General features: G+C 43.1%; 1 long non-coding RNA gene across 1 annotated transcript; it reads left to right on the top strand.

The window, feature by feature from the left end:
• The first annotated feature begins 4,254 nt into the window (after positions 1-4,254).
• On the top strand, positions 4,255-17,062 carry LOC147002761 (uncharacterized). Its single transcript, XR_015048563.1, has 3 exons — positions 4,255-4,459; positions 9,823-9,970; positions 15,550-17,062. It is a non-coding gene; the product is annotated as an uncharacterized LOC147002761 (long non-coding RNA).
• Positions 17,063-18,200: the final 1,138 nt, after the last annotated feature.

Raw genomic sequence — 18,200 nt, 5'->3', positions numbered from 1 at the left:
AAGTAATAGAATGTCAAGGGTTTCTTTTTGAAAAGCCGTATTATCCTATTTTATGTGTATGAACGTTTTTCTGCATGTTCAGCATATGTTCAGCATATGTAAGCTTAATGCCAACCGAGGTTAGAGGAGGGAGTCAGATACCCTGGTGCTGGAGTTAAAGGTGGTTATGGCTTCCATGTGCGTGCCAAGAACTAAACTTAGGTCCTCAAAATTGAAATTGGGTCTTCTATTAGAAGAGAGGGTCCGGACTGTGAACGTGCGAACCGGAAGTGATCTTTCATTAGAACAACTTCAGAGGGATAAACTTGAACATTTGAAAGGTAGAAGGGAAGAAAAACGTGGGCACAGCTCTATTTATCTGTGTATCTAGCCTAAGTGCACCTTAGACAAAGGGTTGTTGTCTGTGGCATCGGTTTTTTTTTATTTTTTCTCTCTGGAAAGGAAGTGAAGGTATGAATAAAGAATGATGTTTTTGTTCAGTAAGTGACTAAGTTCAGGCATTCCGGCCAATGGATATCCTTAGGTGGAGAACAATGTACTCTCCTCCAAGTCCTTTAAAAGTCAAGAAAACAGAAAAGAATAACTTCTCCCTCCGTGACTAACAGGTTCACAGAATACTTCCGAACACCTGCGTAGACAGCCTGGGGGCTTCAGCTCCGTTCATGCAAACCTTTGGCAAATCTAGGCCAGTGATTCACCACCTTCCTCATGTTTCGACCCTTTAATACAGTTTGTCATGTTGTGGTGACGACGCCCCCCCCCCCAACCATAAAATACTTCTGTTGCTACTTCATAACTGTAGTTTTGCTACTGTTAATGAATCTCAATGTAAATATGTTTGGAGATACCGGTTTGCCAGAGGGGTTGCGCACTGCTGTTGAGAACTGCTGTTCTAAATGCTCGGGCCCTCCCCTCCCCCACAACTTTATCTATGATAGCAGAAATACCTACCATCTACACAGTTTTTGCCCTGCATGTTATATCTTGTTTGTATATTCCAATCATTCTGAGGTGAAAGAGGAGCTGTAGCTATCCAAATTGTTAGCAAATGTAAATATGAGGTTTGGAATAAACAGTCCCAGAGTGTCTAACTAACAAGAGAAAATCCTGAATTCCAATCGCTGGTAAGTTAAGGGACTGTTGGCTGGGGCAGGGCCATGTCGTTGACCTGAGGTTATGCTTCCTTACAGATAGACTCCGGCAACAAGCAGAGAATGTAGCTGTTGGTTTGGGGCTCACCTTGGCCTAGGGATCCAGCAGAGACATTCTATTTCATGGAATTGATAACCAAACGCTCATCAATGGTGAGGCATATTTATTGGCAAAGTAGAAGGATAGAGTAAGAGGTGAAATCTGAACTCTTTTATGGCATTCTCTTGTATTTTAAATTACAGTCATTTTGCCTCAGCACTCATAATGGTTCATGGGGGGCACTGTATGGTTTTGGTGCTGGCCACAGACTTAAATTACTAGAACTTAAATACCTCGAAATAAACTGGAATCATTTATTTTACTACCTTTTTGTTAACTTTTGCAACTCCAGACACATTTGCCTCTTGTCCCTAAGACAAATGAACTATTAACACAAGCAAACACATATGTGTGTGCATCTCAGTGTTCATAGAGATAGAATATAAATGTGCATTTTTATCTTAGGAAAACACAACTTCTGACAAAGTCAAAAAGAACGGAGCAGATTAAAGCTATCACCATTAAACATAAACTATTATAAGAATAAATATCCCATTATGACAGAAGCTCTTTGTCTATTGTTTATCATCTTCAGACTTTTAACCCCGTGGTCAATTATAGCGAAAGCATCACATGAGAATCAAAGCATGATCAGACACATGACCATGAGCAAGTCACTAAAATTCTGATCTTAACACAAGGGAGCTGACATCAGGGGCACAGCTGAGATCAAAATACAAGACAAGAGGCTGGGCATGTATTCATTCAAATCCTTCCTCCATTGACCCATTCCACATGGAGCTACCCACCAAATGGCAGAGGTAGGTCTAAAGGAAGCGTCTGGAACCTCAGAATTTGCTGTGAGCCTTCCGTCTGAATATTAGAGTCATTCAGACTTTAGAGGTCTACACTCCCATTCCCTGAAAAACTAAAACTGCTGTGATAAATCTGGAAAAACAAAATCTCAGCTGAGTAGCAATAGGAAAAGCATCTGCGAAGCACATGCAGGAAGCTCCAGCTGATTGAGAATAAATAAGCTCTGTATCCCTCAAGGGCTGCAGCAACAGCGGGCCGGGTCTCCATAGGTGGGTGAGTGCACAGTGAGCTCACTTCCCGAAATGAAATCCCAGAGCTGTGTAAGTTGACCTTCTCTCTCTCGGCACAGTTGACTCCTTAAATAAAGAAGAGATGAGACATCCCAAAGCACACTCAACTTTTACAACAGCAGCTCAAGGGGGAAAAAAAAAATCTAAGCAAAAGTTGGAGGGAAAAAAAAATGCATGGGCGTGTCCTTGCAATGCCTGAAGAACACACTGATTCCTTGGCTGCTGTCTGTTTGGGGAATACACAGAGATTGTTTAGGAGTCAGATATGCCAAGGTTGCCGTGGGATGCCCAGTTTGCCGAAAACAAATTTATCTGTCTATTATAAACAGGCTTCCAACAAGGCAGGACCCACTCACTTGCTTCTCCATTGCAGTTGGGCTTACAATGACATAAAACAGAATGCAGGAACTGTGTTTAAAAAAGGCTAATCTAAAATCAATTCAGCGTGGGGAGAAGTATACAAATGCTTAGAAAAAATAGACATCCACAAGTACAGTCTAAATAGGAAAGTGGGTTCTCTTTCTATAACATAAGAGCTCTTAATAGTATTTTCTGGGGAATTGAAGAATTCTCCTAGTGGGAAAATCCTGTTAAGTGTTACTATCATCGCCTGGGCAAGTGCCTAAAGATACACTTTACCAGGTCTCCCGTGTTGAAAGGGAGGGAATTCCAAGCATGGCTCCTTAGGTTGCCCTCTTTAACCTCTTATCCATAAATTCCGATGCCGTGGTGGCTGAAGATGTATATCCTGGCAAGGACACCTTTTTGAGCTGTGGCTATCCGAACTCCTTTGACCCTTGGATTCTTAGAATACATTCCTAAGTAATTTTGTGATCTGTCACTTTTACAAGCTTGGAAGAAGTAATAGCTGCCGTGAGGACAGTCAGGCAGGAAGTGGATGGGGGATAGAATCCGCCACAATAATTCATTTGGGAGAGATCTTGAAGCCATTTTGACTTGGCTTTACTTTATTTATTTATTTTTTTTTTCATTTATTTTGCACGTGTGTGCATGAGCACACATGAGCATACATAAGCACAGATGCATTTGCACCCAGCCGCCGGACAGGTTAAGAAATGGATAGTAGACCCTCCCCCTGCATCCCCCAGAGCTGAATTTACAGGTAGTTTTGAACCACCTGTTGTAGGTGTGAGGAACTGAATTCAGGTCATCTACCAAGCACAGCAGATGCTCTTAAGCCTCTGAAATACCATCCTTCCTGCCTCACGTTAGGGCTGAATACATCGTCCCAGGGAACTGTATCTGTTCCACTGAAATGATGAGAACAGAACCACAGGGTACAACAGTTTTGTATCACAAATACTCTGTCTATCACATGAGGAAGCTAAAACTGTCCCACATTGGGTGTGACATAAATCAGAGAATGGCACCACTCAACCAGTGTCTTGAGTTCTCCTTCTCTCAGACGTCCACCCCTGTGACTCTTGACCCCGGCCCTGACGAATGGGCTCTGCTGTGTTGCCAGATCTATATGCCCTCAGTCTTTGTGTCACTTATTGAAGTATCTGGCACAGCTGGTCATCCTCCATTCCTTCTTGAACCTCTTTCTTCCCTGTTCCTACTCTAGGAGCATCTGCCCCAGGAGCTAAGCCCTCTTTACCATCCCTCCAGCCTTTATTTTCCCAACCCCTAAATACCAAAATGCCTCATCAGCTTAAAGAAAACAATTGCATGTAATTTAGTTATGCTGCGGGGGAAACACTTCTTAGCCGAGCCCAAGCAGCTGCATCTGAATACATGTCACTAACATGCACTCCCTACCTCTCCCCTCAAAGTCTCCAAGACAGCAGAGCAAATTACCCTCACGAACCTTCAGCTCACTAAACACTGAAGGGTGCCCGGCAAACTTGAGAACACGGATGAAGGCTTGCCAAGTTTTAAAGGATGCCTGTAGTGGGCGGACTAAGAAGAGATTGTCCTGGGTGATTCTATCAAGGTGGCTTGTGTGCCCCAGGAGTCAGGCTAGATGCCTGTGCAGAGACCAATGGGGAAACTGCATTGCATAAGGAGCTCATTGTCACTTTGCAGTACATACCATGAATGAAGCCACGGAAGCGAACACAGGGTATCTCCTTAAGCTGTCGATGTGGGTTTTCCTGGGTTTCTACCGCCACAGAATTCTGTTCTACTGAGCAAGACAGGTAAATGCTTTCTGACCTATTCTAATTCTTCAGTTCAAAGAATGTATTGGTACCATGAGTAGACTTTGACTTTTTGAAAATCAAAGGAGTTTGGACCCCCATTAACGTGCCAGAGGCTGGACAAAGAAACTAATATTCACGTGTTTCTTGCAATATGTTGAACCTTTTTCCTAGATACTTTCACCCCTTTCCATTCAACCATTATGAACTCATAAGACAGACGATTTAATCCTCATATAAAATAAATACTTTTTCTTCTGGCTACAGAGGCTAAGGAACCAGCACTCAAACCCATTTCCTCTGTTTCTAAAAATAATTTTTCTTCTCCATACCACCCTATTCACTGCAATTGCACAAATGCATAAAGAGGGCCCTGAGAGGTTGAAATGTGCCTAAAGTTCAAAGCCACCATATGGCAATGCTTAAACTCAAATTCTGGCTTGGCGATCTCGTGAGCATTCCACTACGCAAGAGAACTAGCAAGTTTCCTTCTAAAGCCAGAAACAAACGGGGAAAATAGGAGACATCAGAGGGAGAGTTTGGAGTCCAGATCTTTATGCTGGACAGGAATGAGCTTAACACATGTGGGGAAAAGCAGACTTCAGAACATCCGCTCCTTTGTGTTTCTATACCCCTGAGTAGGTGAGTTGGACCCATCCCAGGATGAGGCTCAAATTAAAGTTGGAATCACTGCACAGTTATTTTTCTGGGCAGGAACTCAGCAGTAATGAGATCAGGATCAGGATTTCATTCTGCCTGAACGTCCTCTGTTCTACAGCCAAACTTCAAGGGTTCCTGTAGCCAGCCAACTGAGAAACTTGCCCTTTTGGGTGTAAGTAGAAATCACTAAGATAATCATGGGTCAGCACACAGAACCAAGCACATGCCTATGGCTAATGGCTCCAAGCCACTAGCTTCATGTTATATTTAAGAAACAGCCCTCTATATCTGGCTGATAGGGTAGTGATCTAACCACTGGGCCAACAAAAAGGATACACTTTCCGTGTAGACCCCAGAATGACAGTATGCCTTTCCTGGCCCCTCCCGTTCCCAGAGAGGCACAGAGGTCCCTGGGAAATACATCTGATCCATCTTAAGATAACAAAATTCAATAATTGAATTTCATACCCAAACCACATAGAACTAAATGTGACTTGCACGTTGCCTTTAAAAAACATTGAGTTCCAACCAATTGTCATGTTTTGAATTTAATGAATTACTTCATAGGAAGTTTTAGTTTGGTTTTAAAAAGGAGATAAGGTTTGGGGCTTAATAGAACCTCTAGTCAACTGAAAATGTCTTTCTATCTTTAACTCTGACAACAACAAAATACGTCAAGAAATGAAAGTCCTAAGAAGATGGAGGGAATGGTATGTGCAGCCTTGACTTGTGTTTATAAAAAAATTCACAAGTGACATTTCCTCCAGAAAACTGGGATGTTATAGAGCAGCGGATACTACGCAAAACTGTTTTCCTCTGGGGGAGCAGAGCTGGGAACGTGGCACACCTTTTTGCAGGACTTCAGCCTGAGAAGAAAGGCAGCTCTGTGTTCAGTTTGCCTCCTGGTAAAGGTGCCTTTACTGACCCATGCTGCCCCCTGGTCTCTCTAAAAGATTGGTTGGTCTTTTGGGATAGGTTTCCTGACAACAGGGAATAGAAGATTCCTGAATTCCTTTTCATACCCAGAACCTTTCATATACATATACAGATATAGATATATGTAGATACATTTAGATATATTAATATTAGATATACATCTATATATAAATATTAGATATAAATATATATCAAATTAACCACCAGTTATCAGCTTTGAGAATGAGACTTGACATCCTTAGGTTTGAGAGCCTAAAGCACCAAACCCTTGACTTCACACTAGATATATCTGCATATGCTCATTTAGACCCATGGAAGATCTCCACTTCTCCAGAAGGCTTTGCTGTCCAGGCCAATAGTCCCAGTACTGATGGGAACTGCCCTTCTGTCTGGCCACTTCCCACTATGGCACGGATATCTCTGATTCTCTGGCTGTCTTCTGCTACCTTGCAATGCTATTTGAGCAATGGTGTTGGGTGAGGCTGAAAAACGTCCTGTGTGTACAAAAATGAGCCAGTGTATAAACCAAGGAATGAAGGCACCAAGCATCTGTGCTCTGCCCACAGTTTAGTCTAGCAATACCTCAAAATGTCCAAAAGGACAGGGAAATGTGTGTGCAGACATTAAACATTGAGCCCAACGGGTTAGTCACCTACTTACTAAATAAATGCACCCCTGGTTTAGCCTGTGGCAAAATGTTTTGCTGTGAAATGGTCTCTTGTTCAGTTGCTCCATGCTGTTAGAGGTCAGTAAGACAAATGTCTTTGTTCATCCTGGATCACTGTCTGGGTGTTTCCTTCGTGGCAGAGAAGTGACAGCCTGAGTCAGGACCACGGTCTGTTGGCTTCGTGTAAAAGGGCAGCCCCTCTCTGCTGGAAGGTGGAAATTAAAGTTAGCTGTCTCTAATTGAGGCCGATCAACCACGACAAGCTGAATTACCTGTCTACAAGAAAGTCTCGCTCCTTCAGCTGTGTGGCAGCGGTCAGGAACCCTGTTTGTGTCATCTCTGACATGGGCTTGGGAAAAAGAAGAGCGAGCTGTTGCAAATGGTTCTTTGTACCATTGCCTTTGCAAACGAAGCTGTTTGCAAAGGATTCTGGGAGTGAGCCCATAGGGAAAGCGAACTGGATGGGCTCACATCTACCTGGATGTTCAAAGTTTGCTCCATTGATTTTCTTCTAAGACCCTATCTTCTTTTTCTTTTCTTTTCTTTTTTCTTTTTTCTTCTTCTTCTTCTTTTTTTTTTTTTTTAGATCATCAGATATCGAGGCTATTACTAAGATTGGTGCTTGAAAACGAGAACTGGGAGCAAAATTAAATTGTCTTGTGGGACTTGCTTATTTGTCGTTATTTGCAAGTACCTCAGTTTTCACTTGCACTATAGCTCTTTGTGTGGGGTGACAGTATACAGGCTTCTCAAAGTGTTCGCTGCCATAGATGGAAAACTTTCTTTTTAACATAATGAGATCAAGTACTCTTTATTTTAGTTTCTCCAGGATTAAAACCTGATAGATACCTCAGGCTTCTTTTCAGTGTTTATGGATGGACAGCCTGCTACTGTTCTGTTAACACATTTACTATTTAGCCTATCTACCTCTGGCAAAGGAGCCATAGGAAAGACTAGAGAGACCTTCAGGTCACAGTCTAACTTTTGCTTATGTATCCTTTGGATCATAGCTAACTTCTCTTCCAGCTTTAGCCTTTCAGTCTGTAAACAGAACTGCAACCCTACCGTCATCTGGATTTCCTGTCTTGACAGCCTCACCTTGAAACTGGGCACGCTCTCAAGGATGTAATAAGTCAGAGTCAAGTTGGACAACTTTCAAAGGCCTTCCTGGTGCCCTTTCCTGATCAAAGCATTTCTGTTTACCTTGACTCATGGTTCCAGGAGCCTAGAATATCGCTTGCTACTGTGGCTCCTCAGACTCAATAACTCTTTTTCCAGTTGCCTAAATGTTAAACAGATGCCATCCATAATTAACTGAAAATGATCAAATGCCAAATTTGCAGCATTAGATGCCAGTGTTTTTTTTTTCTTTCACTTTATATTAAAAGGTGTTTCTGTTGGAAAATGGAAAGAAGAAAATAAGGGAGCAGTAGTCCTCTAGAATGAATCTGAATGAACCTCAAGGAATCCTTCTCATTGGGAGTTTTCCTGATAGCAAATGGTAGACCATCTTAAACACCCAAAGCTGTAAAAGGAAGAAAGATTCAGGAGTTGTCTTTTCAATTGTTGTCTGTGTCTGTTTCTGTACTTATGAAGTGAGAGTAATGGGCTTCGTACAGCAGGAAAAACATAGCAGAGTAGAAAATTAATGTAATTACAAAATCAAGATAATGTTACAAAAGTGAGCCAGACATCATACACAACAATGAGGAGTATGTCTGCTCACACTGGGATGGGAGCCATGGCTCTGTGCTACCTTGGTTGCAGGGCTGGGTCTGCTGCCGATGCCTTTGGCCTGCTCCCACATGCCACCACTCCTTCCCAGCTGGTCCCTTTCCTCCTTTCCTTCTGCCTATGACTTCCCCCTGGCTTTTCTAACTGCTTTGCTGGTAGGCAGCACTGACAGTGGATTTGTCTCCTTTTCCTTTCTTCCTAACTACAGGGAACTTGCTAGCCAACGCCACCTTGTTCAACTCTGTTTGATAAGAGCTCTCTTCTCTGCTGAAAATTACTCTCTCTTCCTATTTAGAAAGCTTGAGAGTTAGAAACAGGCTGGATGACAACGTACTTGAAGTTTTCCTGTACCTAGTGCTGAGCCATAATCAAAGCCAACTACTTAATGCTAGCATTTCTCCTTACTCTGCAAAGCCTGTCCTCATACAAGTGCTAAATAAAAAAGAATGGCGACTGTTGTGTGTGTGTGTGTGTGTGTGTGTGTGCTTTGGAGTGGTGCTATATGCGTGGGTGATACATGTCTGTGTGTATGTACATGTGATTATGGGTGTGCAGGCAAATGTATATGTGTGCACATGGAGGCCAGAGCCAAGGTCAGGTGTCTTTGTCAATCACTCTACATTATTTTTTTGAGACAAGATTTCTTACTGAACCTGAGACTTGTTGAATTAACTAAAGTGGCGAGCCAGTTGGCTCTAGGGAAGTGCCTGCTTTGTCCTCCCCAGCTCTGGGATTTTTTATGTGGGTACTGGGGTTCTGAGCTCAGAATCTAATGCTTGCTCAGCAAATGCTGAAACCAGCATGGCCACCTCATCAGCCATATTATGTTTATTAATAACAACTGCAAACACTCATTAACTGATGTGTACAGCGTATTGTTCTGAGTATATTTGTAATGACTCATGTATTTTTCACCAAAATCCCAGTAAAGAAAGGTGGTGGTGATGCTGTTGGTAGTGATGGTGTTGATGGTGATGCTGTTGGTGGTGATGCTGTTGGTGGTGATGGTGTTGGTGGTGATGGTGCTGGTGGTGATGGTGCTGGTGGTGATGGTTGTTGGTGATCCTGTTGGTGGTGGTGTTGGTGGTGATGGTATTGGTGATGGTGGTGTGGGTGGTGATGGGGCTAGTGGCGATGCTGTTGATCGTGATACTGTTGGTGGTGATGGTGTTGGTGGTGATGGTGTTGGCAGTGATGGTATTGGTGGTAGTCATAGAAATGATGATTCCCATTTCATAGTAGAGGAATCTGAGACTTTAGAAGCCATACAGCTATCAAATAGTTAAGAAGCAATCACTGATCCAGGTTGCTTGAGTCTTACCCTTACTTCTATTAACGACAGTACTTCTTACACATTTGCTGATAGGAAGTCCTCTGAGCTGAGAAAACTTCAAGAAGAGAAATTTCCACTGGAATAAATTCGACAGAAAACAGTATCCATTTAAGGAAATACCCGCAAAGAAAACGCTGTCTTTCCCCTCCTATTGGATGGGTCATTCATCTCTAATGCAAAGGTAAGCATGGGGGCACATACCTAAAATCCAACCTGGAGGACGCAGAATTCAAAGTCATTCTCAACTATATAGTGAGTTTGAGTCTTTCGAAACAACATAAACCAATATAACACAAACCCTTTAGGTCAGGAATCCTGAGGGCACTATTGACGAATCGCAAATCCATTGTACATCAAGCAGAGTACATGTCAGTCCTCTGAATAAACAAATAAAGTTTCTTGAAAGGAATCATAATATAGATATTCTAAAACAGTTTTTGCATTGGGGCTATAGTGTAACTCAGTAGTGAAGAACTTGCTTAAAATGTTCAAGGTCCTTAGTTTGATTTCCTGCAATATGCAATATTCATGATAAATTTGCTTTTAAGTATTTATTTTTTCTATCAGAGTTGATGACTATATTGAAGAAGTTATTACATGAATACTAATTATTTCACCCTAACAGTGTTTGTACTCAGAATATAAAAAAGTGAGATCTGTATGTTGAATTACCCATCATTTTGAAATACAGAGTCCTCCCTGTATCCTAAACCTGTATCACACTGCATCCTAAGTCCTTGCTCTGTAGGGACAATATAGCTTAGCACTGCAGCACTGGTATCAGGCTCAGCTATTGCCTGTGACCTTTGGCAGCTTACCGCACATCTCCTTTTTAGTTCCAACTTCTATAAAATGGGAAAAACAATAATGTCTGCCTTTGTAGGGATTTAAAAGGTATTAAATGGGATGCTCTTTGAACAGGGCTGGCTACAGTGTAAGCTTTTAGTCAATGTTTTCTGTCTGATGCTCTTGTTAGAAACAAATCCAGCCCTGTTCAGGACTCACAGTCTGGACAGCAGACATGCTCAGACTCTGGCTATTAACAGCACACTCCATTTTATCTGTCTCTCCCCACCCCTGGGGGCTGGTTCCTCTTACTAGACTTGGATTGCCTTTATTTGTGATACCACACTACAAGTTAGTATAAAGTTATCATGTTTATTGCTTAGATATTTATTGTATTATATTCCACCCTGCCGGTGAGATATAATACTCCATGGGAATGGGAAAACCCACCTTGCTCTCTCATATTCCAAGTCATGGCACAGCTGAGAAGGACAAGTAGACCTCTTCATCGAAGTTCAGTTTCTCTTCCTCAACTATTCTGCCTTCCAAGTCAGATTTTATTCTCTAATGAATACGAATAGCAATATATCTAGCAGCCTATTTATTGAGTGTTTCCCGAGCCCCAGACACTATACCGAGCATGGTATAACGTCAAGGATAACGTCTCATTTCATCCTATGGAGTAAGCACTACCATCACCATGCATCACAGAAACACAGGGAGGTAAAGCCACTTGGCCAGGCTGGTCCAGCTAGTCTGAACGAGGACACAAGCTAGAGCTCTGAGCTGGTTTCCCTATGACACCTGAGCCTTCAGACTGCGATTGTGGGTCTGGAACAGTGCCCCTTCCTATGAAATATGGAAGCAGAATCCTAAGGAAAGGACCTAATCCCAAAGGAGATGCTTCATCAGCACATACTGAAAACAAAATCCCCATGGAATCAACAAAGGGAGACCCAGTGCTTACCAGTCAGCTAAAATAACCTGGGGGAATAATCTACCTGTCTTCCAGTTCATTGCATTCACTCTGCCGCTGTGACGAGCATGTCCCAGTGCATGCCAGTCTGCTCACCCAGCACCAGAATACCAACCAAACAGAAACCCACCAAACACGAGGCCCAGAACACTTAACAGCACCCATCACTCAGTATTAATTAAGTTGAATGATCTATGAAGATTTGACTTTGCAAGGAGTTTGGCTCTCTATGGTTGCAAGGTTGTATAAGATTATACCTCTGAGTTTTGGGGATAATTAATTTCAAGACCAGGGAAATCCCGTGAGATATGCAAATGAGATGTGAGATATAATTGAACCCCACCTTCAGTAACAACCACGCCTTCAATGACAACTCACAGCCTGCAGGTTGAGAACTCCAGTCCCTCTTTGTCTAGCCTTGGGCAATTCCAGTTTGCTCAGAAGCAGAATCATTTAAGTATATCTGAAAATATATTCATATTGCAGTCTGGGGGAAGATTCAAGCTCACTAAGTGTCATTTATTAGATGAAGGACATCCTAGAGCTTTCTGGTTTCATAAAGAAGTACCAGAGAGAGACAGACATGACATACATGCCTATAAGCTAAGCACTTGGCTAGGGGGAGGAAAGAGGATATCAAGTTGATGGCCGGGCTGAGCTATACAATAAAATGTTATTTCAGAGAACCAAGGACTGGAAGTACAGGTCAGTGGTAGAACACTTGCCTGGCTCAGTTTTCGGGCTGAGTAGGGAGGTATCCTTGAGACCTGTCTCATTTGTATATCACATTTCTAGTAAACCAACGAAGCGCCCGGCCTTTAAATGCTAATATGTGCCCTAGGCATGTGCATTTCAAAAGTAAAAGCAGACAGAGAGCAGAGTTTCTTCACATCTATATTTCTTCTTTGAATTTCTAAGTAAAGTAAGAAAAACAAGTGTATTGATCCTGAGGACAAAAACCCTGATATGGCTGGAGGGATCAAAGTGAAGGGGGTTGCTTAAGGGACAGATCTGAATTTGCTGGTAAAGTCACGGTCAATTCGCCCTGGGCCAGCTACTGTCCTCAGGTTTACAAGCTCTGAAAGGCAATCACTACCATGGTGCCCCGCTGTGCAAGGCTTTAGGGACCCACTCAGATCCCAGTGAAAACCACAGGATTTCACCATACAAACATGATTGCCAATTTACCAATCTGCCTTGGAATTTATCTCTAAGACAGAGTACATGCTTTCTGATGGCCATGAACAGTTAGACCTCCACAGGATACGGCACAAGTACAAACCGATGAACTTGGCCTGGGAGCATAGCTCAGGAGCAGTTCTCTTCCCTAGATACACAAGGCCTGAAGTTCAATACCCAAAACTGGAAGAGGGGAAAAAAGGAAGTGGGGCTTGAAAGTTGACAGGTCTAAAGATATTAGTGTTCTGACATGAACTAAAGCAATTATGTACTGAGAAAAATGGCTCTATCATGAAGTAGTTGCATTGACTTGTATAAGCCTAAGGACCCGAGACTCAGTCCCATGGAAAAAGCTAAGCACAGCAGCAGACACTTGAGAATCCATTGCTAAGAAGGCCAACAGGTGGTCTTCTAGATGGCCCCCTTGGTGATCTTACCAGACCAGGAAGAGACCTTACCTCCGAAGTACACCAAATGAGAAGCAACACCCAGCTTGTCCTCTGCCCTCCACATTCATGTGCACTCATGTGCACATGCACTCTCCTCAGAGTCACATGTGCACTAGCACACACATGAATACACATGTAGAGAGAAACTAAAAAAAAAAAATTGTGTTTCATTAAATAAGTAGAGCACTACGGAAGTTGCGTGTTTAGCGTCTGAGTGAGCCAAGGCTTAGGTTTAAGTTGAGCCCTGCTCCTTTTCTAACCTTGGGAAAGCTTGCTATTGCTCAGTTTGCTCTTCTGAACAAGGGTCGGGGAGGGGATCCAGTTAAAGAGGTTAGTGTAACAGTCGATACCCAGAAAGTATATAGGATGTGTTCACTGTTGATTTCCTAGCTGAAGGGTTGGTACGAGGAGGTTGAGGTGAAAGTCGGTCTTCACAGCAGTGTCTAGATGAAGAACTAGATGGGCTGGACATCATCACCTTCAGTTGGGTGGCGGGGTTTGTGGACACGTTCACTGTCAGGTGGTTTCCACGAGACAACCTTTAATGCCCGGTCATTATGATAACCAAACTGCAATTCACTTATGGGGACAAGATTTTTTTCTTTCTTACCAGCCATCTTCCAAGCATACCTTTCTCAGGTTGAGGGAGGTGGGATTCTAACTCTCTCAAGTAAGTGAGATGGCTCAGTTTGTTAACTATAGTCTGTAAGTGTCGGCTGCAAGCTTGCAGGTGGATTTTTCTATGCCGTTTTATCAACTCATGGAGATTGTCTTTAAAAATAATTTTCTGGACTAAACTATCTTCCCTGTCAAAATGCCACAATGTTCCACATACAATACTTAACACATGGTTCCTTAATATATGGTACAAATAACATCTAAGCGACAAATATAAAGCTCATTGTTCATCGTTCTCTGTGGTCAAATCACAGTGCAATGTGCAGATGCTATAATGCTTCTTCATCCACATTTCCTGCCTCCCCGTATTGAGTCTTGCATTTACAGAGCTCACAGTGCCCTGTAAAGAACATACGGTGCTCATTATAGAGCTCATATTACAGTATAAAGTTTATAGTGCCTTATAGAGATCCCACAGTGCCCCATGTACAGCACATACATAGAAGATGTAGTGCCTCATATGGAGTGCACAGCACCCTGCCTGCAGCTCATTATGCACTTGTATAAGGAGTTCATAATGTTCTGCTGTATCTCACAGTGTTTCTCTCCATAGCTAACACCACGGTGGTATGGCACTTTATGACTTCCGAATGCCTTAATACTGAACTCATACGTATCCTGTCTAGAGCTTATTGCAAACCTTTCTAGAGTTTTCAGTGCCTAGTGTAGAAATAAGTGTGCACCTGTTATAGTCAAACGTTGATTCAAATTATGAACAAAAAAAAAAAAACCTTCTCAATAAGTATTATTTGAACAGCTGGTTTTAAAAAATGTAGATGACGTGGCATGTCGGGAACGGGGAATGTCTGTGGACAGAATGGTGTAGGTTTCTGTAAAAGGGCATGACAATCATTCTGGCAGACTGGCAGGAGTCCATTCTTGGGGTGGCTGGTATGTCTATAGATGTGTGTTTATGTATGTGTGCATATGTGTGTGGGGGGGGTATGAAAATTCACTGAGCTGCGCCTGGAGGTGGGAGGAACTTACTGTATGTGATAACTCAATATTGTAATGCTTAACCAAACATCAATCAACATGTTTGTCCTCACATCAGACCTTTGTGTCTTAGTTTCTAAGGTCATGTGAATGCTTTCTGTTCATTAATACTTTAGATAATTAGTGTGTGTAGGTGTGTGTCTGAGGAAGACAGAAGACAACCACGATTCTCATTCCTTAGGAATCACGAACATTGTTGAGTAGGGTCTCTCACTGGAACCCGGAGCTCACTGGTGAAGCTAGGCTGGCTGCCCAGTGAGTCTCAGAGATCTGCCTTTTTCTGGCTTTCCGGAGCTGGGATCACAAGCATATGCCACCAAGCCCAGATTTTTATCTAAGGGCTAGGGGTTAAGGGAGGTCTCCATGCTTGCCTGCTAAACACTCCCCAACCAAGTCATCTCTCCAAAGATGATCGCATGTACATGGAAACCTCGCCCTCTTCCTCTCCCTCTTTCTCTTTCTCCCAGACACAGACATACACACAGATACACACACACACACACACACACACACACACACGTGCATGCACACACACACTATCACAATTTCAGTATCTAAGACCAAGAAAAATAACCAAAAACCCAAGCCAATCCCAGGCAGTAGGAGATAAATATCACAAATATCAATATTCATGAGCTCAGAACCTTGGAGAATCAAGTCAATATACTAACATCTGTTTTCTACACTACCCAACAGGTCTCTACATGCTGCCTTAACATAAAATAGGTAAAAGCCACTGGGACATAAGACCTGCTGAGAGGCAAGTACAGAACTCCGTTCCCATCATCCACCTGTGCAGCCAGGCCTTCAGGCAGGACCCCTCCTCTCTGCAGTCTGATAATGTAAAAGAAAGCCAGGCTAGTAATTCAAGGAGCTTGGACTGCAACCCAGTTCTTGGAAAGAGCACTTGTCTAGAATATACCTCCTCCAAAAGAAACAAAAGCAGAGGGTGTTTTGAACAAAAAGAAAAACTCTGCCTGGGGGAACCTGGTGAAGACTGAGCGGGAGTAACTGTGCACAAAGGCATGGCTGTGAGTGAAGAGCCCTCCTGGCTCACCAATGGATGCTCTGTGGCTGAGAGAATGAAATGGGAGAATATTTAGAGGCAGTCCAAGATGGCTGCAAGGATTTTTCCACTCAAGTTCCCTTTGGTGGTAGGGGTTACCTGATGCTCCAAGATTTTCTTGAGCCACTCCCTGCTATGCTAATATAGGAGCCTGCAAGAAATTAGCCCTACCCACCAGGAAACCTCCTGCCTGTGTCCTTATAGACTGGAGGAGATGCTGTATCCATACGGGATTCCTATCTTTCGTGTTTTCCTTTAACAATTCTGGACTCTTATCACAGTTGCCATTATGAAGGGAGCTGCCACTAAACAGCCATTTTCTGGGTTGCACGTAACCGAAAACATGCATCTCTAGTATCTCCCGGTGGACATGGGCGGAGGCTACAGTGGAAAGCAATTCCCCTGCTCTGCCCTCGTGACTAATCCTCTCCACCTCGCCAAATGGCCCCCTTCCCTGCTCACAATAATCATTTTCTTCAGCTCGCCCTCTACTCCCATGCACACACCTGTTCTTGCAGATCTATAATAACAGAGTGTAAATTTCCCTGGGGGAAAATGGCAAAATGACTCAGGCTATTTATCAGCTGGCAAGACTGTGCCTTCCTCGGAGACTCTTGTGTGTACACGGATCTTTCTTCTAAGATGAACCATAGCTCCTGCCAGCCAGAAAGGACCTGGAGGATAATCTAGTCAATATATATGGAAACAAAGATCCAGAACAGCGATCTTCCACCACACCACACAACAGAACCAGGCAGGGATAAAAAACCAAGCCTCACTTACTGCTCTAACTCTGGATGTCTTGCTCTCTGATATTTCCGTGTCTTTTTGTTTTTAATTTAATTTTGTTTGTTTTTCTTACTGAAATCCAATGTCTATAGTGGTTTTAAGCTCCCAACAATATTGAACAGCAGATACAGAAATACCCCGTGTATTTTTGCTTCTACATACACAGTACGTGTGTGTGTGTGTGTGCGCGCGCGTGAGTGCTTGCATGTGTGTGTGCTGCCCTCTCCCCTCAATCTTCTTCAATTCTTAGTAACTCTAAGCCCAAGTTAATAACTTTCCCTCTCTTTATTTGTTGTAGAGGTGACAATGGCTTATTGGAGTAGCATTAGGAAGGCTTCCAGAAATGTCCTTATTCTCCTGAAACCCAAATAAACTTGTCTACTCCCCCACTAGCAACTGAACCTATTCCCTCCCTGCTGGCAATAGGTCATATCTCCCAGTGACAGTGCTCCATGTCCTTCCAAACATCTGGAATTGTCTTCACCTCTTCTCCCCTGACATTCACCATGCCCAGCCTTTCCTAGTGAAAAGCAATATCCTGAATATTTGAAATTGCTCGTGTCTTTCTCTTACGACATTCAATCACCTTTCTCACCAAAAACCATGGTTGCTCCAGGGATCTCATAGTGAGTAGCAGCATTTAACCAGTCTCCTATAAGCTCCCAAACATGTCCACACTACTTAGGATGCTGAAGGCTGTAACCATGGCCCGTTGTCCTGACGACAGATGCTCATGTTCAGGACCAGTCCACCTCTTCCCGTGAAGAACAATAGGCAGGTGTATCCCTGCTTCCTGTAGTTCTGTACTTCTTAGGTTCTGCCACAGAAGCAACATTTCCATCATGTTATGGCTTTCTGAAATAGCAACAGTTCTAGCTAGCGTAGTTTTGATGGATAGAAAAGTCAAAACAGTAATCCCAAGGTTGCAAGCATCTGTGGGAAAATATGAAGTAAGAACCTATGGCGAAGGCTCTTGGCCAGAAAGCAAAATGTCTAAGGATAATCTTAGAGTCTTTCATGACCATGATGGTTCTCTGGATTGTCCCCACTATGTTCCCTGTGAACAACTTTTCCTCTCATTAGTGTTCCTGTCTTTTCACCCAAACCAGCGGTTATCAACCTGTGGGTCATGACCTCTTTGGGGGTCCAACAACCCACAGGGCACACATATCAGATGCCCTGCATATCAGATGTTTACATTACTATTCATAACAGTAGCAAAATTATAGTTACAAAATAGCAATGAAAATAACTTTATGGTGGGGGTGGGATCACTGCAACATGAGGAACTGAATTGAAGGGTCATGGCACGAGGAAGGTTGAGAACCACTGGCCCAATGGTTCCCAGATATGAAAAGAGCACCGCCTCTTCCAGTGTCCTGGGAACGCCATGGCCAGCGTCACCCAAAGGTCACTTTCCCACTTCTGCATTCCATTCCCACAGAGACAGCAAGAAAATAGAGACAAGCCAGGGAATGTCTAGAGATCCCTC

The sequence above is a fragment of the Mus caroli genome, unplaced genomic scaffold, assembly GCF_978045245.1.
Source record: "Mus caroli unplaced genomic scaffold, Mus_caroli_1 scaffold_9, whole genome shotgun sequence".
Classification (NCBI taxonomy): Eukaryota; Metazoa; Chordata; class Mammalia; order Rodentia; family Muridae; genus Mus; species Mus caroli.
The sequence above is the reverse complement of the archived record's forward strand: the minus strand, read 5'-3'. Positions and strand labels throughout refer to the sequence as shown.